Genomic DNA, 10,449 nt, shown 5'->3' with positions numbered 1-10,449 from the left:
GAGGCCATGTCCATTGAAAGCACTGGGGTGCTGCTTTAAGCAGTCACTGCTTCCCCCAAGGAATCCTGGGAGCTGTAGTTTGTTAAGGGTGCCGAGAGTTGTAGGGGAACCCCTATTCCCTTGACAGAGCTGCAATTCCCAGAGTTTCCAGGGAATGAGGGACTGACTGCTAAACCAGCTCTGGGAGGGGGATGTAGGGAGATGGGAACCTCATGGGGAAAACTCCCCACCTAAAATTCTGACTCTGTATAAGGCAGCTTCCTCTGTTCCTGTATCTTCTTAAGTGAATGGCTGTAGCTCAGTGGCAGAACAGCTGCTCTGCATGCAGAAGGCCCCAAGTTCAATCCCTGGCATCTCCGGGGCAGGCTGGGAAAAGACTGTCTGAAATCCTGGAGACATGGAGGGCAGAATCTCAGGCCCAGGCCAGGGTTTAAATGTGGCCCTCCTTGCTTCTCTATCTGGCCCTCATAACTCTCCCCAGACCCTTATTCACATCTCAGATGTTTTTGCCTTCCTCTCAGGTGTTTCACACGCCTTGTTCCGCCCACTTTTCCCTCTGGCCCTGCCCACCACTGGCACATGGCCCTCAAAGGATTGCCCAGAGGCTAGAAAAGCTCCACCTCTGAGGTAGACAATCCTGAAAGGCAGCTTTCAATGTAGGTGATCAGGTCAGAGAAGAGAGGCGACGATTTGGAAAACCGCAGGGAAGTGATTCCATTTGCCAGCAATAGGAGAGTGGGACGATGCAGGCAAATGAGCTTGCCACCATTTTTATTAAAAAAAAAAAAATGCTGCCCAGGCTGCGTTAGCTAGTCATCCATACATTCTCTGCAACTGGGAGAAATTACGCAGCACAGGAAATTTGGTTTCTATTGCACTGGAATGAAAGTCACAGTTGCTGATGCGCATCCCTGTACAACCTTCTCCATGCATTTGTATTCCTAGAAAGCCAAAGGAACAGGGAACGGGCTGTAGCTCAGTGGGAGAACGCCTGCTCTGCATACAGAAGGCCCTAGGATCAATCCTTCAGCATCTCTAATTAAAAATGTTACAGCGCAGGTAATGGGAAAGATTCTTTGAGTATCTGTTCGCATTTCTGCTTGCTCTGCATCCAGTGGGCTCCGACTGCTTCTACTTTTGGAAGCTGCATGTACTCAAGGAAATCCATATCATAGAATCATAGACCACGAGGGACCCTGAGGGTCATCCAGTCCAACCCCCCACAATGCAAGAATCTCAACTCAAGCATCCATGACAGATGGCCATCCAACCTCTGCTTAAAAACCTTCAGTGAAGGAGAGTCTAGCACCATCCAAGGAACCCACTGACTCAATTTGTATCAATCCATATCAATCCTGTTTGTTTGCTTATTATACACCACTAGACTGTAAAAAAAAAGCCTGAAACTGTTCTTGACCTGAAGCACCACTTTAGCTAATGGGGCCTCACACTGCTGCCGCGCTGCTACTGCACGATTTCTGTTCTCATCCTGAAGCAAAGTTCTTAACCCGAGGTACTATATCTGGGTTAGCGGAGTCTGTAACCTGAAGCGTCTGTAACCTGAGGTACCACTGTAGAAGCAGTTGAGGGGATGCATATGTGGTAAGGCATTTATTTACAAAATACTGGTGCTTTTTAAAAATTTTTTTAAAAAACAGAGCTAGTGTGGTGTAACGGTTAGAGTGTTGGATTAGAACCTGGGAGACCAGGGTCTGAATCCCCACTCCGCCAAGAAACTCACTGGGTGACCTTGGGCCAGTCACTGCCTCTCAGCCTAACCTGCCTCACAGGGTTGTTGTGGGAATTAAACGAGGAAAGGGAGAGCCATGTACTTGACCTTGAGCTCACCTGGAGAAAAAGGTGGGATATAAATGCAATTGAAAAAAATAAATTAAAATTTGACTAGAAAGCTGGATGTGGAGTAAGTGGTAATGTGAACATATTCCAACAGCTGTTGCACATGCGCAAATGAGTAGGCCTGCTCAGATGACAGCTTCAGGAATAGGAGTTCCCAAAGAAAGGTGGCCAGGGGTGGGGAACCAAAAAGTTCATGCACGTCAGGTTAAGCCATCCCCATCCTCTCTGTGATGTGCAAAAAGAACACTGTGCAAAATGACCTTGCTGTGTTTTAAGCCACAAATGCAAACATAACCTAGGACTCTAGAGAGCTGCTGCCAGTCAGAGCAGACATTACTGGGCTCGATGGGCAAGCAGTCTGACCTGGTGTAAAGCAGCTCCCTATTTTCCTAATGCAAAATGGCCAAAACACACACACACACACACACACACACGTGCTCCTATGTACATAAAAAACGTAAGGCTTCATCAACTGAAGGATTTGTATGAAGTCAGAATGCAGGCCCCACTAGAGGATTTGTCATCGCAATCCTGAACTGGGTGGGACAAGGGAGCAAAAGAGAAGGCAGGTTCCACAACATGGCATGGGAGTGGGTGAACACAGGGAGAATGGCATGATAGAGGTTGGTGAGTGCAGCAAGCAGGGGTGCAGCCTCTGCACTGATCAAGGGATAAAAACACTCCTGCAATAATTTGGAAGAGAAAGTTTACATCACCTATGCCAGTGCCACAAGGACACAGGAAACCTGTCTTATACCAAGTCAGACCATTGGTCCGGGTATGCCAGTATTGTCTACACTGACCGGCAGCTGTTCTCTGGAGTTTTAGGCAGAGGTATTTATCCCAGCCCTACCTGGAGATGCTGGGGGTTGAATCTAGGACTCTCTGCTCTGCCATCAACACACAATCATTCTTTAGTATTCTCTGTATTTTGGGAGAAATCACTCCAGCTTCACTTTGACAACAATTTCCTCTGGTGCCTGAATCTGCTGCCTTCTTAATTACAGGTTCCTTGTTCTGAAAGCAATCAGTCGGGGGTGGGCTTTGGTAATATGGCGCCCAGAGCAAGGCATCCAGATAAATATAGGTATTATTACTACTACTACTACTACTATTATTGCTATTTGCCCACTCAGCTCAGCGCCCTGTGGAGGGGAACCACCCACACCACCCTAAACCCAGCGCTGCAGTCGGGTCAGTGGAAAGGGGAAATTGGAAAATGGAAAGTGGCTGGACCATCAAGGGTCACTGGAGAATGTCTCCCCTCCCTCAAATATAACTGAATTAACAAAAACTAAAATGAATTAATTTCCAAGCATCCATTACTCTATGCAGAAGGGGCACGAGGAAAGAGGAAGATAAGTTAGAGCAGGCACGAAACTTTGCATTTCTCAGCAAGGACCTGCCACCCAGAACCTGTTGTGGCTAAACATAAGAAAGAGTCTAGCTGCATCAAGCCATGGGTCCATCTCACCCAGCCTGCTGCTCCCTACTTGATAGAGCATGAGACTCTTAACATCAGGGTCGTGGGTTCAAGCCCCATGTTGGGCAAAAGATTCCCCCATTGCAGGGGATTGGACTAGATGACCCTCGTGATCCCTTCCAACTCCACAATTCTAGGATTCTATGAGAATCCTGACTGCGGCCAATCAGATGGTCCCAGGAAGTCCAAAGGCAGGGTTTTATAAACCTCAATCAACCCCCGCTATGTTATCTGCCCCAAACTAAAAACAACAAAACAAAACAAAACAAAACAAAACAAAACAAAACAAAACAAAACAAAACAAAACAAAACAAAACAAAACAAAACAAAACACAGCAGCCTTTCCAGTTAAAATAACCCTGGGGGATAATCCTGGCTAATTTATGGGATGGAACAGCTGAGCAGAATTAAACTCAGGAATCTGTAATGAGAGCCATTACAATGAGAGTCGGCATGGTGTAGTGGTTAGAGTGTCCGACAAGTACCTGGGAGACACGGGTTCGAATCCCCACAGACATGAAGCTCACTGGGTGACCTTGGGCCAGTCACTGCCTCACAGCCTTGCCTGCCTCGCAGGGTTGTTGTGGGAATTAAATGAAGAGGGGGAAACAATGGATGCCACTTTGAGCTCCTTGGAGGAAAAGGTGAGATAAAAATGCAATTATTATTGCTACTATTAATAATAATAATAATAATAATAATAATAATAATAATATACATTCCCAAGTGATGCCACACTATCCATAATTTTATAAACCACAATTACTATCCCCTTGGTTCTCCTACCCCGCCCATAATAAAGTCCCAAACACTGTAGCTTTTCCTGCTAAATTAATCCCGAAAGATAACCCTGGTTAATATCTGAGACCAGACAGCTGAGCAGAGCTGTGCCCCATTCTGTAATGGATCCATTCCCAAGTTTAGAGAGTTGAATAGCAGGCGTGTGTGTTACAGATAGGTAGCCGTGTTGGTCTGCCATAGTCAAAACAAAAAAAATTCCTTCCAGTAGCACCTTAAAGACCAACTAAGTCAGTTCTTGGTATGAGCTTTCGTGTGCATGCACACTTCTTCAGATACACTGAAACAGAAGTTTCCAGACCTTTCTATATAGTGAGAAGGTGGGGAGGGGTATTACTCAGAAGGGTGGTAGGAATGGGTGATTGGCAGATAGCTGTGATGAGCCTGTTGACGACTCTTAACGACTGCAATAGGTCTTACAGGAGGAAGCAAGGGGTGAAAAGGTGAAAAATGGCTTTGTCATGTATAATGAGATAAGAATCCAAGGTCTTTGTTCAGGCCAGGTTTTTCCATTGTTTTAAGTTTGGTGATAAGTTGTAATTCAGCAGCTTCTCTTTCCAGTCTATTTCTGAAATTCCTTTGTAGTAAAACAGCTACTTTGAGATCTTGTATAGAATGTCCTGGGAGATTGAAGTGTTCTCCTACTGGTTTCTCTGTCTTGTGATTCCTGATGTCCGATTTATGTCCGTTTATTCTTTGGCGTAAGGTCTGGCCTGTTTGTCCAGCTCTCTATATTGGACAAACAGGCCAGACCTTACGCCAAAGAATAAACGGACATAAATCGGACATCAGGAATCACAAGACAGAGAAACCAGTAGGAGAACACTTCAATCTCCCAGGACATTCTATACAAGATCTCAAAGTAGCTGTTTTACTACAAAGGAATTTCAGAAATAGACTGGAAAGAGAAGCTGCTGAATTACAACTTATCACCAAACTTAAAACAATGGAAAAACCTGGCCTGAACAAAGACCTTGGATTCTTATCTCATTATACATGACAAAGCCATTTTTCACCTTTTCACCCCTTGCTTCCTCCTGTAAGACCTATTGCAGTCGTTAAGAGTCGTCAACAGGCTCATCACAGCTATCTGCCAATCACCCATTCCTACCACCCTTCTGAGTAATACCCCTCCCCACCTTCTCACTATATAGAAAGGTCTGGAAACTTCTGTTTCAGTGTATCTGAAGAAGTGTGCATGCACACGAAAGCTCATACCAAGAACTGACTTAGTTGGTCTTTAAGGTGCTACTGGAAGGAATTTTTTTGTTTAGGCGTGTGTGTGTGTGTGTGTGTGTGTGTGTGAGAGAGAGAGAGAGAGAGAGAGAGAGAGAGTGAAAGATGCCCTAAACCACCCAACTACAGATAATTTGAAGGAGAGAGTTGGGGCCTTTTTGCACTAACCCACAACCTGCAATGTTATAGGCTGCTCTCAAGCATTTCAGCAGAGACACGCTAATGCAGGAGGAAGGGCGAAGCAATGAAATTCAAGGCAGAGATTATTCTTGGAAGACCATCCCTCCTCCTGCTGCTGCTGCTGCTTCTCTCGCTAAATGCTTTCTGCTGCAAGAGGATGCCCTCTGATGCATACTCTTTCTGCAGCAGGGAAGGGAAGGGGAAGAGAGAAAAGCTCTGCAGTTTTTTCCTTCCTCCCCCCAGAGTTCCCACTGCAGCGAGACTGCATCAGAATAAAGAAGGGGGAGGGGGAGGGAAAAATGCAATGGATATGCCGCAAGCAACTTCCCAGGGAAGACCTGGGTTTCTTCCACATGCAAAAAATTTTTTTACAAAAATTATAAGCATCAAATCACCCCTAACATCAAGCAGACACATGCAATCCCCACCCCACACCCACAGCAACTTAAATCAGAAATAATATTGAAACCCGGAGGGTGGTTTTAAGGAAACGGGAATATAATTCAGCTGTTCTTTCTATGGATCCCCTAGGATAATTCCAACCGGCTCCAAACCAAAAGTTGAAGGAACAGCTGGGAATCTTCTCCATGGGAGTCGGGTAGGAAGGCTGGTCCCCGAAACCGAGTCATTTCTGCAAATCAACGGAACTGTTTTGATTCCTGGAGACCATGGGCATATTACAGAAATATAATTTTAAAATAAAAATAAATTCAAATAAATTGACGCTGCATCAGAGTCAGGTTATCAAACACTCTTGCTTCACACACACACACACATTACCTGCCTTCTCCCGGACCTGTGATCTGCAGCTCTGCCTTCCTCTCGGTGGAATGATGCTTGTTAAAAAGTTACAAGCTTCTGCTCAGGAGGCAGGACCTGGGAAGGAGTCCTTGCACGGATAGCATCCAGAGAAGCTCAGAGAAGCTGTTTAAGCAGGGACGGGAGACAAGAAAGGGGGGGTGCCAATGGGGAGGACATTAAATATATTAAATCACTTACTTTGCAGGATTGCATCTTCCTATGGAAAGGCAAAAACCACCCCCACGTCAGAGGCAGCATTCTGCCTCCATCAGTTTTCTGCAAATGTGGAAGCCAGAGAGTGTTGCTAGTCAATGAATGCATCAAAGCTATTCTGAACATCTTCTTTTTGATGGATAGTTGTCGCAGGAAGGTTCTTGGGGCATGGGAACGTTGTGTGTGCTCGCACACACTTGTGTCTGCTTGTGTTACTCTGCAAAACTTAGAATCCTATCATTTTAGAGTTGTAAGGGACCTCAGTGGTCATCTAGATCAACCCCAGTCCTATACATTAGTGGTCCCCATCTAAAACACAAACAATTGTTTCCAACTAAGTCCTACTCAGAGCAGGCCCACTGGAACTCGTGGAGCTGAGTTGCCCATGTCAATTAAGGCAGCAGTTCTTCTAAGTTAGTCCTGCTCAGAGTGGGTTCATGGAAATTAACGGACATAGGTAACTTCAGCCTACCAATTTTAGTGGGTCTCCTTGGAGTAGGATCAACATTAGCTACACCTCCAAATAAATCACAGTTTGACTGCAAGTTAGGATTACTACCCAGCCACCCTTTAAGCCTGAAAGACACCTTTTGTGCGTGCAGAGAAGCAAATAATAATTTGGAACATTTATAACCCATCTTTCCTGCTTTCACAGGGCTTTGCCCACGGCAACATCCCAAATACATAATGTGTATTTAAAAGCAGTGCCCCAAAAGTCAACAGAGTAGAATAAAATTAAGTGTCAGCAGTAGTTCATACACACATTGATCTACTTAAAAGCATTTCTAAGCCACTTAATATTTGAAAAATCTGAGAACGGTATTATACAAAAATGCAACATTCAAATGATGAAACGGGGCCATAAAACAGAGATACGGTAGGAGTGCCAACAGCTATGGGGCAGAGCAGCTGCCTAGCATGCAGAAAGCCCCACTGCCCCAAATCCAATCTCCAGCACCTCCAGGTATGGCTGGGAATTGCCCTCAACCTGAAATCCTGGAGAGCTGCTGGCAGTTTGTGCCAGGACAATGCTGAGCTAAATAGACCAATGGTCTCACTCAGTATACAGCAGCTCCCTAGGCCCCATGGACATTTCTTTCCTTCCTTCCTTCTCCTCTTTGGCTAGCTAGCACTTTCGCCCATTCAAATGAGTCTCTACTGGTTAAAAAACCTCCACTTATTTTGTTCGTAAAAAATAAAAAGAGTTTGGGGTGAGGGAGAGCCAGCTAAACCCACACTCTTCACCTGCTGTTTGCGGACCAGGCCTTTAAAAAAGTGGGAGCAAGCAAGTCCATTCCCCACCTATGGCTACTATAGCTATGACCTGCCTTGATGGTTGAAGGAAGCAATGATTCTGCATACCAGCTGCTGGAAGCCACGGGACAGGAGGGTGTTCTCATGCTCAAACCCTGCTTGCAAATTTCCCACGGGCATCTGGCTGGCCACTGTAGGAATGGGACCAGATGGGCCATTGGCCTGATCCAGCCGTGCTCGATTCTGATTCCTATGACTAATTTTAAGGCCTGCCACAAATGCAGGGGGGATGCAGAGGGAGGTTTGTGGTTACGATGCATTATTTCATTATAATTATTCTAAGCAGTTTTATTATTATTTAGAAATATTTAGGAGATGCAGGAATATTCACCTTCCAAACCAACCTCTCCAAGCTCTGCCGCAACCCAAAACGGATTCGTGCATGGAGTGTGACGACTTTCAGCTTAATTATTTGGCGGCATGCATTAAGTTTGATTTGCAGTCCCGCTGGTATCAATGATTTGTATATCTAAGGCCTTCTTGCTGGGGTGAGGGAAGGCAGAATGTAGCCAGATGGGGCAGGGGAGATTATAGCAGCATTTAAACCCCCCTCACTTAGGATCAGGAATCGGAGAGCGCCAGGGGAGCTCTGCCCACGCCCCCTCCTTCCTACCTACCTCTGCAGTTCCCCAAGCTTTCTGTAACTGCAGCAGCTCCTAACTCATCGGGTATGTGTCCTCTGGACATGCTACGCGTGTGAGCATTGCAGCTCCACTGCAGCAACTGGCGGCCGGCTGCAGAGTGTTCCAGGCCGGCTGGCTCCTCCACTCCACTAGCCAGGGTAGACATTGCAGGTGCAATGTCCTTGTCTTTTCCAAAGAGAGAAAGAGAGAGAGAGAGAGAAGAAAGGTTGGGATGGAAAGGAGCCCATCTCATTAAGCTGTGAAAGCTGCAAGGGATTTAAACCCTGCACAGATCAATATGGAGAGTGGATGCTTCGTGGCAGCCAGGGTTGCAGCCAGCCATTATTTTACTCAGAGTAGACACATTGAAATGAATGGCACTGCAAACTGCCCTGTGATCTTCGGATGAAGGGTGGTATACAAATTTAATAAATGAAATGATAATGATGATGATGATGATAATAAGAAGAAGAAGAAGAAGAAGAAGAAGAAGCCTTTGATCATCAGTTAACACTAATGTTCTTTACTTGGACTTCGTTATTTTAACCCACATGCAACTGTGCTTATTGTGCATGCCTGTTTTTTGGTTTTGGTTTTTGCCTTTTAATTTTCATCTGTTGTTAAAACTGTTCTCTCTGTTTGTATGATTTTTTTAAAAAAAGAAAAGAAAAGCCTTCACTACCCCCCCCCCCAAAAAATGAAATAAAAGAATGAATGAGCCTGTTAGGCATGTTTGTTAACTTCAATGGGGCCTATTCTGAGTAGGTCCAGTTCTATATGTAATTGTTTTGTAGGCTGATTTTACTTTCTGTAATTTTCAGCACCCGCAGCTTAGAAATGTTAATAGTTAAGCAGTATATAAATACCTTAAACAAATACTATACTTGTTTTAATTGTTATATTGGCCAAGGCACAGTCTGACCCCCTCCTTTGGTAATCCTCACAGAACTCTAGCCCAATGGTTGCCATTAATTTGATTTTGAATTGATTTTAGAATGAATTGATTTTAGAATGCATTTCAATTGATTGATTGTGACTTTATGTAAAATGTGTTACTTTTATTGTTGTTAGCCACTCTGAGCCCAGCTTCGGCTGGGGAGGGCGGGATATAAATAATAATAATAATAATAATAATAATAATAATAATAATAATAATTAAACACAGCTTATTATCCGGGCATTTAACCACAGAGCCGTGTGTTTTCAGGGGCCTCTTTGATTGCTGTGACTGTAATCTGTTGTTTAATTCTGAATTTTAAGTTGTCATAATCTGTCCTGGTACCTGCTGGATGAAGGGCAGGTAATGAATTATTACAGTATTATTATTATTATTATTATTATTACTACTACTACTATTATTAATGCCCTGTTTCGCAGGTGTGCTTTTGCATTGCTTTTGCAGATTGTGTTGTAAAATCGCTTCAAGACGCTTTGGAGGAAGCAAGCCATAATTTTTTAAAAAATAACAGGAATATTGTTTTCTGCATTCTGAAGCTTCAATGTTTTCGAAAGAGCAGGGCCTATTGGAATGAATGGACCATGTCTATTCATTCCAATGGACCCACCAACACTGGATATAGTCCTTACTCTCAAGTAAAGCACTGCACGTGTGTATGGGATTGCAGTGTTGAAGGCCACAACATCACAAGTGCGGTCTAAAAACAGCAAGATTAAAAATTGCACCTAACCATTGTTCAACACTGCCTTGCAACAAAAAACGCTTTTTTTTATAAAAAAAAAAAGTTCTTTCCCCCACGCTTTATAAAAAGCCTTACCAACGCAGCCCAACGGATATCTACTCAGAAGTAAGCCCCGTTGAGTTCATTGCTACTTTCTCTTAGGCAAATGCGTGCACAGTATTAAGGAGTGTTGCAGTCTCTTACTTGGCAGCAGAGTCCCCCCCCCAACTCCAAGCGCCTTCTTCCCCACTTGGTTACCAGTTAG

General features: G+C 44.5%; 1 long non-coding RNA gene across 1 annotated transcript; it reads right to left on the bottom strand.

The window, feature by feature from the left end:
- Positions 1-6,031: 6,031 nt before the first annotated feature.
- LOC309347115 lies at positions 6,032-10,402 on the bottom strand. The gene is made up of 3 exons (XR_014158864.1): positions 10,281-10,402; positions 6,335-6,478; positions 6,032-6,185 (listed from the first exon to the last, which is right to left on the bottom strand). It is a non-coding gene; the product is annotated as an uncharacterized lncRNA (long non-coding RNA).
- Between the last annotated feature and the right edge of the window lie 47 nt (positions 10,403-10,449).

Source organism: Podarcis erhardii (assembly GCF_964252035.2).
Source record: "Podarcis erhardii genome assembly, chromosome: 7".
Lineage (NCBI taxonomy): Eukaryota > Metazoa > Chordata > Lepidosauria > Squamata > Lacertidae > Podarcis > Podarcis erhardii.
This window is presented reverse-complemented; position numbering and strand designations above follow the sequence as displayed.